At 45.7% G+C, this 16,305-nt stretch overlaps 1 pseudogene; it reads left to right on the top strand.

Moving 5' to 3' along the window:
• The first annotated feature begins 15,130 nt into the window (after window positions 1-15,130).
• Window positions 15,131-16,091, top strand: LOC101958464 (olfactory receptor 2T5-like; annotated as a pseudogene).
• Window positions 16,092-16,305: the final 214 nt, after the last annotated feature.

Below are 16,305 nucleotides of genomic sequence, written 5' to 3'. Positions count from 1 at the left end.
TTCTCTTGAACTGCCAAAGCACAGCTGCCCCTTGGAGATGTTGCTGGAAGTGTGCACACAGGCATGTTAAGCTGGGCAGGTGGCCTGTCCTCACCTACGCTTTTCCCTGATCTGCTGCTAACACAGATGGCCTGAGTTCCTTGGAACTTTCTGAGCTCTCCCACTTCCCACACCTTCTCATGCTGGACAATGTGTTCCAGGGTCCTAATGGGGGGTTGAGGTTCTGTGAGTTAAAACTAAGCCAACTCACCATGCTTTGTCTTGAGTAGACCTAAGAAAAGAAAAGAAAGATGGATTTATTGGTGAGACTCACTGGGGCCTGGGGGAGCTGCCTTTCAGCTCACAAGAGCTCTGCAGATCAAGTTAGACACCAGGTCCCCACAGAGTTCCTTTCTGTAGTTGAAGCAGCCCAGAAATGTCCACATTCCTGTCTTTCCCAACTACAGAAAGCAGGATGCAGGAAAAAAAGGCAACAGAAAAAAAAAGCAACACTTTAATCCAGGAGTGGAGTTCAGGGCTTTTACCTCCAAGCCCAATGTTATGAGGAAAGCAGCTTTGCCTGCTCTGGTGCAGACTCTTTGGTGCTTTAACCATTGTGAAGTGAGTGGCCCAGTGGCAACAGCTCTATTCCACAGCTGTGCCTTCCTCACCTCTGCTTCCCAGGCTCTGCTTCACACCAAATGGAACCTAAGCATTAGGCAGAGGCTCCCATGCCTCCACCCCAGCTCCAGCTGTTCCCTAATCCACTTTCTCCTTCTGGGAACTCACATCTGACAATGCTGCATATTAATGAGTCACACATGGTTTGTCTGTTTATGTGTGGCTTATTTTTCTATGTAGTATTTTGAAAGTTTATCTCTATTAGAGAATATAACAGAACTTGTTTTTTGTGTCTGAATCTATGCCATATTTGTTCATCCATTCATATGACCATGGATGCCTGGGATGTTGATGCCTGTGGCTCTTGTGAGTAATGTCACATGAATGCTCAAGGGCAGGTGACCTCTGTTGTTGACTCTGTGGGCACACACCTGAGGGGGGTGCTTGGTCCTAGGATAATTCTGTGCACAGCTTTTTGAGAAAATGCCAGGCTGCTTTTCACCAAGACTGAAGCATTTTAAATCCCATTAGCAATGTGCAGGACACAGAAGGAGGAGGAGGACCCAGACCCGCAATGGGTGGTGTGAGAACCACCTCACATTCTCAGTGACCTAAGGTCCTCCCATTAGCCCAGCTTTTCTGTTGTACAACCCTGGGGACCAAGCAGAACACAATGGGCCCTGGTGGTAACAAGACCAGGTCCCAACCACTGCAGCATCCCTGGACTGGACCTCACGCCAGGAACCAGGAAATTTAGAGTGTGGGAAATGTTACTTTCCCCATGGGAACTAGAGTCACACCTGTGTTGCTTGTACCCTTGACTTCTCCAGACACCTCGATACATGGACGCTTGCTTCTCAATTAATGCATGCTAATGAATAAATGCCCACATTTCAGCATGAATATAGACATTTCTTGATAAATCAGTCATTTTTGCTTGAGGGTCTCACTGTGTTGACAGGTTGGTCAAGCCATTCTCTCTCCTTAGCCTGCCATGCTAGGACCACAGGCATGCACCACCACACCTGGCTCAAATCATTCTTTTTTATTTTCTAAGTTTTCTTTCTGTTTGTTTTCAATAGGTAATGCATGTGTGTGACTCCCAAATGAAAGGGATACATAATAAGATACACTTTGTGGGGTTCCCTCAAACCTGTGCCCAGCTACTCTACCCCCCAAACCAGAAGTCCTTCCTAAGTAGAGAGGTGATGGAAACCAATTTGAGAAACCCCAGGCTGTCCTCATTTTATTTCATTTTTAGTATAAATACTAACAGGGATCTCTTTCATTCTAAAAAAAGTGTTTAATCTAGACAAATATTATGCAGTTACACTCTGTACATTTAACCACTTTCTATACTTTCTTCAAATTTAGTTTATGTAGAATCAACTTAATAAGAGTATATATTCATTTTCCCCCTTTATATGATAAAGTCAGTGTGATAAGCCTATTCTACACGCTTTTGGGTTTAATTTTGTTTGAGCTGAAAGAGTGCATATGTGGACACAAAACAATGTATCTTAAAAAAGAGATTATTCAGTGTAGTGAAAAAATTGTTTTGGATATATGCTCCTAACAATTGGACACATACACACACTCACACACACTATTTGATATTTTTCTGTAGTTCAAGCTGATATAATTATTGACTTAAAATAATACGAAAAGGAAACAGTGAAGATCGTAATTTGAATGAGATATTTTGAATAAATGATGATTGGTGACATTGAAGTAGTACATTTGGAAAAATTTTCCAAATTATCAGACATGTTGTCAAATTATTTGATCAATAACCAACATTCTTCTTATATTTTTCTATTGGATTCTTTTATGCCTTCCAAATACTATTTTTGGTTCCTTCAAACAACTCTCCATATTAAAAAGAAACCTGTCTTCTAAAGTTGCACAACATTAGTAACATCACGTTTTGGAACAAGCCATGTGACACTCTGGGCAGGGCTCTGTCAAATGTCCCTTGCAGGGACTGGGGCCCAAGAGCAGCACATGCTAGGGCAGGCATCTCTTCCCACCCTGGTTTCTGTCCACCCTGTATGACTACTCCCTTTGCAGGAGTAGGGGAAGTCAATCGTGCAGGTGGCTCTTCAGGATACTGCAATGGGGTGAGCATCCGTCAATAGAGGGGTCTAAGCCAGCCACATCCTGGTCCTACAGGAGGGCTGGTCAGGGCCTGGACAGCACTGGCATTGATGCTGATGGAGGAAAACCTTCCAACAAACTGGGGGATATGCTGGAAGGCAAGGCAGGCAAGGCCTCAGCTCTTCTTCCAGCCCTCCTGGGAGTGATTCTTTCTGAGAAGCATTTTCCCTTCACTGCCCACAGATGAGCAGTTGGTTCCCATCCTGCACAGTTCCCTGGGCTACCCAGGTTTCCAACAGCTGGCTTCAATCCCAGCACTTTCCACCTGGAGTGAGAATCAGGGCATGGAAATGAATTCTCTCAGGAGATGCTTTCTTTGGAGACTGGGAAAAGGTAGGCAGGCGAATGCAGCCCTGGCCTGAGTGTACTTTAAATCTGTCAAAATCCTGTGCCTGTTCCCAGAGGAGTCACCTGAGCCTGATCCAGCATGCACCTTTCAAAGTTAGAAAACACTGGCACTCTGAGGACAGGAGAAGATGCCCTAAAGCTGACCAAGGGGTTCTGCTAAGAGAAAATGCCACAGCCTTCGGCCATCTTTGGATGGAGAGACAGATAAATAGACAGACAGACACATACATCCATAGGAGGTTCTAGTTTTTGAATGCAACTATTTAAGTGATGGATCTGAAAACAATCCCACAGACACACACATACTTCTCGTGATGAGGTGGCTGCCTCAACCAGGAAACCTGTCATCTGAGAAAGATACAGGCCAGAAGGTGAAGGTGAATTCTGTTTCCTGCTCAGGTTATTTTTTCTCAGTTTTAATTCTGAAGACTGTCCCTCATCCACTCCTGACTTTCTTGCAAACCTTCCACACCAGTCCTTTAGTCTGTCCCCACTCACCTTTGTCTTTCCTGGCAAGCAGGAACACAACAGATGGCTGCAGTGAGGACCAGGACAGAGACAAGCATGGCCAGCACACCATCCAAGTGCAGGAGCTGTGGATCAAGCCCTCTTCAAAACAGGACACTCTCTCAGGGTCCCTGGACCACGTGTCCTTCTGGGGACACTGTCAGGAAAGGCCCAGTTTCCCAGTCCGGGCCCCTCTCCTGGTAATCCTGAGGAATCAGGGACCCTGAAGGGACTCCTGCTGCCCTTCGACTCCAGAGGTATGGAGACACAGAGGATTTATTTTAAAAATCGTAAGAAATTTTAAACACAGTGAAGATACAAAACCAATTCTTCAGCCACCTATGTATTAAGAACATTTCTTAAAATCAACACAAAATTCTACATATCTATAGGGTGCCATGTGAAGTTTTGATACACATATGCAGTGTTTAGTGTTCAAATTGGGTTAACATTCATCTCTCTTCAAATAGTATTACTTCTTTACTGCCAACAACTTTTACAAAAACCTTTCTGCTAGCTTTTTAAAACTGTGGTGTACTTCATCATCATCTATTGTCACTCTACTGGACAACAGAACACCCAGACCAATTCCTTCTTTCTGACTTCTTCCCCATTGACCACCTTTCCATTATTATTTAACTAACATTAGCATCTCTGTATTGTGACTTATAATTATTTTTTAATAAGTAATATCTTCAAAAGCACCACGTTTCTCCTTCTATCCTCTTCTCCCCCTCTACTAGGTCATCCCTAAGGGACTTTGTCACGAGGCTTCTCTATGCAGTTAACTTTTACATATATGTATTTGTGATCCTAGTAACAATGCTGAGGAGTCCTGGGAGCTTCTCTAGGATCGAGGAGGGGTTGTGATGGTTTGGCAAATAGGTTTCTTGCTCAAGAATCTAGAAACAGAATTCTACTTCCCCTCAGGGCCTCTTCAGGAATGGCCATGGCCAGCAGTACATAGACTGTAGTGACTATTGGGCAAATATTTTTAACAATGGGTCGGTTCAAGAGAGGCATCAAGGCCACTCATTGAAGGACTCTATTTAACTATGAAGCACTGTATACTTGGAATTCTGTAAGAGAGTACATCACTAACTACACACCAAATATAATAAATATGTGAGTTGATGAATGTTAATTAGCTTGATTAAGGCAATACTTCACAATGCATGTGCATATCAATGTCACCTGTCATACCTTACATAGGGGACCTTTACTGCCAACAACTTTTACTTAATAAGATTGGTTCAAAACAGGCCTTAGGACACTATTGTTGATGGATTACCTTTATCCAAAAATCTTAGCAAAAGGCTTATAAATGAATCAATTGTAAAATTATTACTTATATAGTAATTGCTTCCAACATAAATATGAAAAACTATATTCTTTTTCCATTTTATCTTCTACATTTTCATTTTCAAAAATTCTGTATTACTATAATTTTTGCTGCTCTAATCCCAGCTCATCATTTCGTGTTAAATGTTTATTCCTTTCTCCATTGTATAGTTCTGAGCAGGAGGCTCCATCCCTTTGTTCTCCTCTGAGCTTATGTTATTAAGATTAATACTTTTTTAAAGAAGTAATTTACTCCTCTGACATTAGTGCTTGTCTTCTTCATGATTCCAACTTTTCAAACAAATGTGACTTCCCAGACTAAGGCACAAAAGAGTGTTGACCCAAAGTTCTTCCTTAGTACTGTTCTAAGAAGAAGGAATATGAAAGAGAAATAAGGAGGAGAAATATGAAATAAGCCCAGTGTCTTCAGGGGCTTACCCTCCCACGATGACATGCATGACCAAAGTCACACAAAGTGAGTGGGAAACTTGGTACAAATGCCTCAAGCATGGTTTCCCAGAGGGGATGATGCTAGTGTCTGAGCATGCAGGTGTGGCACCCAGCTGGGTACAGGGAGGAGAAGGGAACAGGAGGGTGAATGTCCAGAGCCCTGCTGTGGACCTGCAGGTGGGCAGAGAGGAGGTAGCAAAAGGTGACCCTGCAGGAGCCAAAGCAGATGGGGTGTCAGGAGCACCTTCTGCAGACTTACAGACCTCAAATCCAGACATTTTCTATTAAAGGACTGTGCACTGAACCATCTGGGCAGACTTCATGCCTGCACAGTTGCTGTGGGAGGGCACAGAGCCTGTGGGGTCTTTTTGTGCCAGTGGCATAACTATATCAGCTAACCTCATAACACTCTATGGGGAGACCCTCTCATTCCTGCTCCCTAACACTTGGGCACTGGGAACAGGAAGGTCAGTCTCACCCAAATCTGCAAAGCTGGAAAGCGATATGGAGAGAAACCCCTCAATTCATCAATGTCAACTGCACTGCACTTGTTGACAGTGGTTTCGCTGGGAAGTGGGCTGGATGGTCAGAGGAGAGCACTGGCAGTGTCCTACAATGCTCCCTTACTCTCTGAATGCTTTTACACAGGCAGGCATTCATATTCTTGTAAAGTAAACCAATGGCATTTCTTTGCCATGGAGAGAATTATAAAACAGGACAGAAGACATGTTTTCCTAGCTCTCTGGGTAGGAGGAGTTGCAAACTGGTGAATGGCTAAATCCTTCTGGGTTGTCCGTGGTGAGCCTTTGCTACCCACACCCTCTCTCTCAATGGCCAGATCTCAAGAATGTGATGTGGAGGGCACTGACCTGCTAAGGAAACACACACTCCCTTCTGAGAGCTGAGGACGGGGTTCCTTATGAAGCAGGACACATTTGCACTCAAGCTCTTGTCCACCATGATGGAGGTTTGCACTCCAAACAAGCCATCTCCATATGTGGTCCTGGTTTCTGAAGCTGGGGTCAGGTGCTGCTCCAGAGAGTCCTCCCAGTGCACCTTGGGCTCTGGATACCACCCCGTGGATGTGCAGGTCAGCTTCAGGCCATAGGCATCATCAGTTTCAACATGAATATGAGGGGTTGACCCCGAGCCTGGAAAGTGAAGAGGCAGACACAGATTCTTCAAGTTCTGAGCCACTTCAAGTGGTGTGAACTTACGTCTGCTGGTCATCTTTGTAAACTGGGAGTGGGACTAAAACTAATCAATCCATCCATAAATAAATAATGGCCACAAAGGACTTTAGGGGGAATAAAGTAAATCACCCATGTCAACATTTAACATGCGAGTCCCTATCATCCTTTTTACTTTTCCTCTCCACCCTTTGAAGCCATACTAATCATTTTATCTGGTTATTTGGAAAACTGAACACCAAACTCGTTATCAATCCAGGAGCAGCCTGTGCAGCTGCCCTTGGTGGTGATGAGGACCCAGCAGGAGTCCCACATCTGGCCTCCAGGCCTTCATCCTGGCCCTTCTCAGAGGAGCTCACCACTGTTCCTGGATATAGTCGGGGCCCTCCGTCAGTGTGGCCATCCCTTGCTGCACAGGCTGCGGAGCACTACGTGCCTGGCTGAACTGAGGCATGGACTTGCCTGTCACTTAGTGTCAATTAGGTTTCAATGTGAAAAGCAGTTTGCACCCAGCAGACGCCACTCTGGACCACGCAGACCTGGGCAAAGTAAGCCTACCTGTGGCAGTGGCCACCCAGGAGACCACACGCCCCAGCCCCTTTGGAGCTAGGAGTGGCCTGGAGCTTCCCACAGGGGCTGAGTGGCAACTGCAGTGCTCTGGACTCTGTTTCTAAGAAGAAGTGCCCTTGCCTCCTGCCCCTTCCTCTTTCCTGGGGCTGCAGTGCAGGGAGACTGGGAATCATCCCTGGTAGTGAAGAAGGAGTCCATGCCATGGTGGGTGCAAGGTCAACATGGGCTGTGGAACCTCACAGGTCAGCTGCTGCGGCAGACCTGTGCCCAACACCCCTGCACTTGAGGTAGGAAGCTCTGCTATAGGACACTCGTTTGCAGGTTAGTGAGTAATCACGATCTTCACTAACAGAAATGATAAGATACAAACAGATGTACCTGGGTTGAGATCGGTTTCCTATAAAGACATGGTCAAGTCCTCACCCTAATACCTATGAATGTCACATTCTTTGGTAACAGGATCTTTTCAGATAATTGGTAAAGACTAGGTTGAGTTGGATTAGGGTGGGTCCTGATCCCATATGACTGGCAACTTTTTAACAAGAGAAAAAAGTTAGACCTAGGAACACAGGGACATTAGCCAAGCAGATGTGGAGTTGGAGACTGGATAGTGAAGCTACAAGCCCATGGACAGCTGGGTTGCCAAAAGCTGGATCAGAGAGGGAAGCTCTCCCAAGGGGCCTTGGGGCCTGGCTCTCCAACTCCTCGATTTGAACTGAAGGCCTCCAGAAATGTAAATAAATCTAGATAAATAAACAACTTCTGTTGTTTCAAGCAAACTCGTTTGTGGTGAGTTGTTAATGGAAGCCCTGATGACCCTCTCATTTCACCTCCTGAGGCCTTGCTAATTGGGCCCTAAACAAGCATCTGGAGTGAATATTGAATGTTCAAGCCCATGGTGACCTTCACAGCAGGGACCTCAGTGTTTGAACAGGAAAGGGTCATTTCAGAAGCTGAGGGCTTTGAGAAGCAGTGGGGATGCCTGCTTGGCCCAGCAGCCCTATTTCCTGTGCTGACATGGAGCAGCACAGCAGAGTACATGGCTTCAGCTCTTGGGACACCAGTTCCTTTTCCCTAGGACATGGGTGACATTCTCAGCGCAGGGGCTGGAGAGGCCAGGGAGTAGCTAGGGCTCTATGATAAGAACATACAGCTCAGCATACAGGGATGCTCAGTGAAGAAAAAGAGGGTAGTTTCCAATTGTTCCTCCTGGCCCTTCCACTTGAAAACATGTCCCTCTGTGTCTCATCACTGGCTGTGTCCTCATGAGTTCAATATAGATGGGCTTGTGTTTCGTATATTCTAAAAATACAGAGCTCAGTTAGCAGGACTTTATAGAAACATGGCGTCAAGGTGCCAGATTTTCTGGGGATAAGAGAGTAAGGTGGTGCTCTGAGTCAGGCCACTGTCCCCTGTGTTACCTACTTTGAGAATCTGAGATATTAACTCTGAGACCATCCTGAGGGGAAACTCATGGTTTTTGCTAGTGCAAAGAGACTGAGGATATGACTTGACACCAAGGCTTTAAGTGGTATTTCCTCTCTCCTCGAGGAGAATTTCAATATCTGCCTGCGGCTCCCCCAAGATGTTTGTCCATGGATCTGTGCTCCTGTGAAGCTGGCTGGGGAGTGGGATAGGAATGAGCCTTGGCTTTAAGAACTCAGCTTCAGAATTCACTGAAGGCTGGGGTTCTGCAAATATTTGCACCTGCAGCACCCACTGATGGTTAAAGATGGGGGACTGTGTGGGGTCTATCTAAACTTAAGGTGTGGGAGAACCTTTTCTCTAAGACACAGTACACTGGGGCTGCCCAAATCGATGACATATCCAGCAGGCACTGATTTCTGACCTTGAACTAAACTTCACTCCTCTAGGAAGGAGGAGCAGGTGAAGATATGTGGGCCAGAAACCACACAACCTAGACCACCACAGGACACTGAGGCCTTCTGGAGAAGAGGTCCACAGGCTCAATCCAAGGACCTGCTGTTCACCTGGAGCTGGGCTCTGGTGAGGCCTCCTAACCTGGCACAACAGCCAGCACCACACTGCATGGTGTGGAGTCCAGTGGGTGTAACCCAGAGGGCTCAACCCAGGACACCTGGTCTAGACAGGCTAAAGGACATGCTCACTGGGAGGAGGTGAAGAAACAAGCTATTTCATTTTCCTGGCTTAAGTAAAGAGAACAGCAGGTTCTCAGAGTGATAGTTCCCACTGTCATCACCAGGACATGACAGAAACTGCAGCCTGCCTGGAGGTGTGCTAAGGGTTGCTGCCTCAAGTAGGCAGCAGAGAAGCCTTTCTTTGGAGGAGCATCTCATGTTTAGAAACATATTTTGTCACTTACTATTGCAGTATTTATACCGTGATGGACCTCAGGGCCTGTGATAATTTGGGAAGGCCTGGCCCTTCATGAATTCTGGCTTCACCATGTGCGGCGTGCTGTGAAAGTTGCATCCTAAACTCTATACCTACTGAAATACCAAGCACTCCACCCGCAGAGAAGAAGTCAGTAACCCACTTTGGGCACACTGGGGACCCAGAGCATGATAAGGAGCCCAGTGGAACTCATTGCTATAGCTAGTGCTCCATGCCACCAACAGTGCCCTGGGGGAGGCTGACATGAGTTCCACCTCATTTTCCTCAGCGTTCTACCTGCACTTTGTGCTTGAGTGGAAAACTCAGTTGCACTTGCCCTGACTTGGGGAAGCCGTGGGAGTGGAGCATCGGGGCTGCCCCCTGTTTGATACAGGAGATGAGCAGGTCCAACCTGCCCTGCCTTCGGAAGCTCAGTAGGCTCAATGCCCTCCAATGGTGGTGGCTGCTTTCTCATGAGGCCTCCTGTGAGGAGGGTGATACAGAAACTCTTTCTGAGGCCTTAAGACTTGTGTGAAGAGGTCTAATCCAGGCTCAGCCTCTCACTGAAGCTGGACCCTTCCTTCCTCCTTCACCTGGCAGGACAGATACTTTCCTGGGGTTCATATCTGAGCAGGAGCAATACAGAAAGGCATGAACTTAAGCAGGACCCAAGTAAACTAGAAAGCAAAGGTGGGCAGCACCACATGTCTGGATGTTTTCTTGGTTTTTAATGGGTCCTTCATTTATTCATCTGCCATTCCAGAAAACATCATGGAAAGGAAAACTGAAGTCTTTATTGAAATTGAGACCCTAGTATTTAGATGGAGATGGGAAATGGGAGGATTCCCAGCCACTCTCTGAGTACCAACCACTGACATTTGACTAATAAAGAGCCTTGTGACTGAGTGTCTGCCTGAGCCTGCCACTTCCTTCACATTACTTTTAACACTAGGAAGAGAATCTTCCCAGTCAGGATCCCTGAGGAGGAAGTGGGGCAGCTGCCCAGGAGGCCTGAGCCCCCTCTGCCCTGGAATACCTGACCTTAGGCACCAACCCCATGTCAACCAAGTAGGTGGGAGTCCACGGCTACTGTGTGTGGTCCATTGGGATTTGCTTTCCCTAGCTCTGCTCTGGCTTTTTAGCAGTTGATCCCTGTTTCATGGACTTGTTGGCTTTTATGTGTAGGATTAAATTGCCTAACCACTTCGCTATTTATTAATACCTTCTATTGTTGATGAACACACATGTTGCATTCCACGACTAAACACTCAGGTGAACTGGGTGAAGTGGGCTGCACAAAATAATCACACAGAGACAGAGTCCACAGGGTTCTGTGGAGCCCAGAGTCCAAAAAAACCCTGTTGCCTCCAGATGCTCAAGCTGCTAGTGACCACCTCAAGAAACAGGAGAAAAGACCCAGCTTGTTTATTCTACCCATCCCACAATGGTCCTTAGGCTGTAACTCACAGCCTTACAGGAAACCAGGTGACCCAGGAGGCAGGACAGGCCATCTGCTGGTCAGGTGGCAGCCTGACCAATAGACAATGTGGTATAACAAGGCAATCACAAAACCTCCAGCTTAGGGAAAATAACTAACATGGCTCCAGAATGTACACAGGGGCAAAGCTGAGAGGGAATTGGTGGCAAAGTCCAAGATGGTGGTTCTGCTTCTGACTTCCTGTTTTATCTCCACTGCTACCACATGGTGTACACTCAACAGATGCTTGAAACACCTTCAGCTTGTAGGCAGGATAAGACTTTATTTAATTTTACTGCATTGTACTCAGTACTTCAGGCATGCTAGGCAGGAGCTCTACCACTGAGCTACATGTTCATTCTTGGGATTTAACATTTAAAGCACAATTTTTATCTAGGTGACTATTTAAATTCTCATTAAAGCAGTTTGTGCTTTTTGACTTTTCAATAATTTGCATGTCAGTAATTAAAATTTAAACAAGATTAAAATTAAATTCTAAACTAGAGTGACCTAGAAAGCCAGTGAATGACATAAAACAAGGAGCACAAGCAGCGAGGTGGTGGGAAGTTCAGAGGGGGACCCACAGCACTGACCAGGGTGATAGTTTTGACACATCAATTGAACTCTGAGCTTCAGGTTACATCCCCATGAATGATAGTGTCTCACAGAATCCACCTGAAGATCACATGAGAAAACACACACACACACACACACACCACACACACACACACACACACACACGGTGTGTTTGATAAACCAATCCAGACTAACTCCTCCTACATGTCACTGGTCAGGCGTTGTAGACAGTGTGAGAGTGGAGAGGACAGTTAACATTGGTGAAGTCTGAAGTTGAACATAGAGGGAGACAGGACAGGATAAGGATGACCCAGACCTGTTCCCCAGAGAGCTCTGCTGCTTCCTTAGCTCTAACTGCAGTGTCTCCAGGCCCCAGAGGATCTGTGAACAGACATGTCTCATCCAGTCCCCAGTGAGCATCCTAAACCAGGAGTGATGCCACCCTCCTCTTACTGGTGACTTAGCCAAGCCACACTCCCTGGCCATCTGGGTGAGGCACAGCGTCCTCTGAGGTAAGTTCAGCCAGGCAGGTGGCCCTGGAGCTCAGGGCCATGGCTGTGCTGGGCTTGCTGTCCTGCTGTTGAGGTGCTCTGAGGTACATTTCCTCATCTTTCTCTATCACCTGTTTTTCTGGAAAAAATGTTTTCACCATAAAACTTTCATGTACATTTATTTACTGTAACATCTTAAATTTTGAGTTTTTATTTCCAATTATTTATGGACATATAATGTTATATATTCCTTCTTATGCTTCAGATGGTGGTAGGAAGCTGCATTACTTGTCCTGAGACTGCAACTTTGCAGAGGGAGAAGGGCTGAGGTAACTCCTGAGGTCACAGTAATGCTGAAAGCAAGTGTCCTGAGCATCTTCATGTTTCCCTGAAGAAACACGGTGAGTTGACCAGACCCAAGCTGTCCATGGCAGAGAAAAGACACTGTATTCCAAGGACACTAAGGCAGTGAGGTGCTCTGCTGCACCCTGGGGTGGGACACAGCCCTCCCTCGGATCACTTGTGTGATGTTAGGCAGAGACCCTGAGACCCTGGATTGTCAGTCTGTACTAGGAGGAAATAAGAAGAGTAGAACCTCAGAGGCTCTGGGGAAGGCAGAGTGTGATCAGCAATTCCTGGGTGCTTCTGGCTAATAAGGTGGCTCTGTGTTTGTCTACCAAAATTGTCACCAATTCCCCAAGTTAAACATGTGCCAGGCTGTTCCATTGAAACCTATGCAGGTGCCTGGAGAAGAGTAAGAGAGCAGGTAGGACAGGCCCAGGATGTGGAGCAGACTGGGTCCCTGGTCTTCTGTGTTCTTGGGGTTCTGGCCTCTGGAAAAGTGGCAGAGCCTCTCCCTCACTGTCCTCTCAGAAAATTCGCCCCTGTCTTCACTGCAGCTGTTTGTGTCCATTCCTTGGTCCACTTTGTCCACAGAGGCTGACAGGAGAGACGGTATGATTTCAGTTCATGGGGAAAGATCTCAAATTCTCCAAAGAGCTCAGCCTTCATCTGCCAACAGGTTAGGATTTCATGGACAGGAAGTCTATCTGTCTATCATGTGTCTCTCTCATCTATCATCCACCTACTACCCCCTACCCACTTACCATCTCTGTCTCTGTGCCTGCACCTCTCCTGCTGTCCACCTCTGCAGTGGGTCTCAGTCATGCTGCACCCTAGGGCTACAGCATCAGAAGCCGTGTAGTGTGTCCACTGCTTCAGTGCCTCCCAGCAGGGGCTATCAAAAGTGGACTATCACATCTGAATTAGGAAATACTACAAGGGAGAAAATGTGCTTCAACATTCCTTTCTTAAAATAAAATAACCTCTGAATTGTAGCTATTGTTTGTCTTTCTAGAGAGAAGAGACATCAGACCCTTAGGCTGATAGAAAATCAAATTTAACAGTTAAGCTTTAAGAGACAGAAGACTGGAAAGATTTAATCTCCTTAATAGAAAACATGGAATAAGCCATTATTGATTTCCTTAAGAAAGGTGGAAATGTTCATTGCCCTTTTTTACTTATTTTGTCACTATATAAAAATCCTGCCTCAAATATTTTTGGTGGTGTTTTCCCTGTAGAGAAGTAGAATGACCCCAGAAGTGCAGGCTAGGTTAACAAGCCCTTTAACAGTGTCTAGCATGTACAGAGAGGTGGCTGAGCATCAAGACAGAGCAGACAAATGTGACCTACCTCTGAGACCTGTCTGTGTGGTTTTGTTAACTCACTGTCTCTCAAATTCCATGAAAATTGATTGTGGCTATTGATAAAGCAAATGGCGTTGGAAAAACAGTCAAAGTCTTTCTGGTGAATAGCAGTAATCCTTGAATGCTTGTTCTACACCTGAGATTGAGTGCAAATGACAGAGCTTGAAGATAAACCAGGAGGAGCCCTGGCTGTGCTGAAGCAGATGAACCTTTCCACAAAGCTGTGTTTAGTCAGGGTCAAACTGATAACTATCTCAGACCATTGTTTATATTTGCCTTTATTTAAATATATATTTAGAGTTTATTCATTTTATATAAATAACACAAAAATTGTCAAAACTAAATACTTTCCTTTAAAGTTGATTGTAAGCTTTACTTGCATGTGTTTTCTTATGCAATCTTAAAAATCAAGTATTGGTTATATAAATAGGTACCCAAATTGGAGAAATGAAGTATAGAATCTCACAGTACAATAGCAGTGACAGCCAGGTCTAGGACAGGTTCTGAAGAATAGGTAGTGCAGATGTCAATCAACAGCATGCCTGTTTCTTCATTTGTGAAAGTCAGAATTCAAGAAACTTTCATTTCTTTGCCTTACTTCAAACTCAACACACCTGGGGTCAGGTATCATTCTTATTATGTCTCAGGCAGAGTGGACAAGGAAGGGGAGGTCAGAGGTAGCAAGAGTCAAGGTTGGAAACAAGTCATGACCTTGGATGTTTATGGGTGGATGCCCCTCAGATCTCAAAAGGTTTGGTCCTGTGTGCATACTGCAGTGTGCTGGAGAGAACAGCAGAGTCATTCCAGACTCACAGAACCTCCTGGAATGTCCTGGTCCTATAGGCTTAGGGGTTTCAAATGTTAAATGTGCATTCCACAAATTGTCTCAGCAACTTTTTAAACATTTCAAATATACCATATAGATCTGAGAGTCCTTAGATGCCAGCTAAAACCAGATTGTTAAACCAGAAATATTAACACTTATTTCACACTTGGAAAATTTAAACTCAGGAATTAGTGATTCCCCTTGTTTGCAAATGTCCCCTAATTTTTTGAGGAATGATTCTGAAAATATGCACTTGTCATTGACAAACTTTTTTTTTTCAGGAAGCTCATGAACTTGAACTGTTGAAACCTCACTACAAGTTACCCACTCACTTCACCCACAGGTGATCTTCTAGATACTTTTAAAAAAAATATTGTTTACTACAGGTCATCTGAACTCCTAAGATCTACAGGCTCTGGAACATCCTCTGGTTGGCACAATCAGGCTAGTGAACAGGTGTGTGGCAGCTAAGAAGTCACTTCAGCCCTCTGTACAACATTAACTCAAAGCTTTCTTGGTGGCCAAGGTGGAACCTCATGGACATCACCACCTGGATGACCAACCACACAGAGTGGGATGATTTCATCCTGGTGGGACTCTTAAGGAAATCTCAACACCCAGCTCTGCTTTGTGTGGTCATTTTTCTAATTTTCCTGATGGCTTTGTCTGGAAATGCTGTCCTAATCATTCTGATACACTCCAATGTCAAACTTCATACCCCATGTATTTCTTCATCAGCCAGCTGCCTTCATGGACATGATTTCCATCTCTATTACTTTGACCAAGATGCTCCTGGACCAAGTGCTGGGTGTAAGTACCATCTCAGTCCCTGAATGTGGGATACAGATGTTCCTCTACTTGACACTAGTAGGTTCTGAGTTTTTCCTTCTGGCAGCCATGGCCTATGACTACTACATGGCCATCTGCCATCCACTTCTCTATCCAGTCCTCATTAACCATATGGTGTGTCTCCTCCTGGCATCTGGCTGCTGGTTCCTGGGATCAGTGGATGGCTTCATGCTGACTCCTGTCACCATGACCTACCCATCCTGCAGATCCCGGGAGATCCAGCACTTCTCCTGTGAAGTCCCTGCTGTGATGAAGCTCTCCTGCTCAGACACCTCGCTCTATGAGACACTCATGTACCTGTGCTGTGTCCTCATGCTCCTCATCCCTGTGACAGTCATTTCAGGCTCCTATTCCTGCATCTTCCTCACCATCCACAGAATGAACTCAGCAGATGGCAGGAGGAAGGCCCTGGCCCCCTGCTCCTCACACATGATGGTGGTCACACTTTTCTATGGCGCTGCCGTCTACACCTACATGCACCCCAGCTCCTACCACACCTCTCAGAAGGACATGGTGGTTTCTGTGTTTTATACCATTCTCACCCCCGTGCTGAATTCCTTAATCTACAGTTTCAGGAACAAGGATGACACTGGGGCTCTGAGGAAAATGTTGAATGTGGGACCTGTCTTTCAGGAAACAGTAAAGTAGGGGATTTGGGTTCCATGGTTTCTCCTTCTCTCCACGTCAGATGATGATCTCCTGGTGCCGTCTCCTGGGCTCCTACTCCACAGTGATGCACCCCTTTGCTCCTCTCAGGGGTGAACCGCCGCTGTTCCCTACTTGTGCATTATGAGTCCTCATGCAGCTCCCCTGGATTCACCTTATATACCTAAGTTGACAAGGACTTTCTCCTTCTAGGGGA

The sequence above is a fragment of the Ictidomys tridecemlineatus genome, chromosome 3, assembly GCF_052094955.1.
Source record: "Ictidomys tridecemlineatus isolate mIctTri1 chromosome 3, mIctTri1.hap1, whole genome shotgun sequence".
Lineage (NCBI taxonomy): Eukaryota > Metazoa > Chordata > Mammalia > Rodentia > Sciuridae > Ictidomys > Ictidomys tridecemlineatus.
Note: the sequence above shows the minus strand (reverse complement) of the source record. Positions and strands in the feature narration are given on the sequence as shown.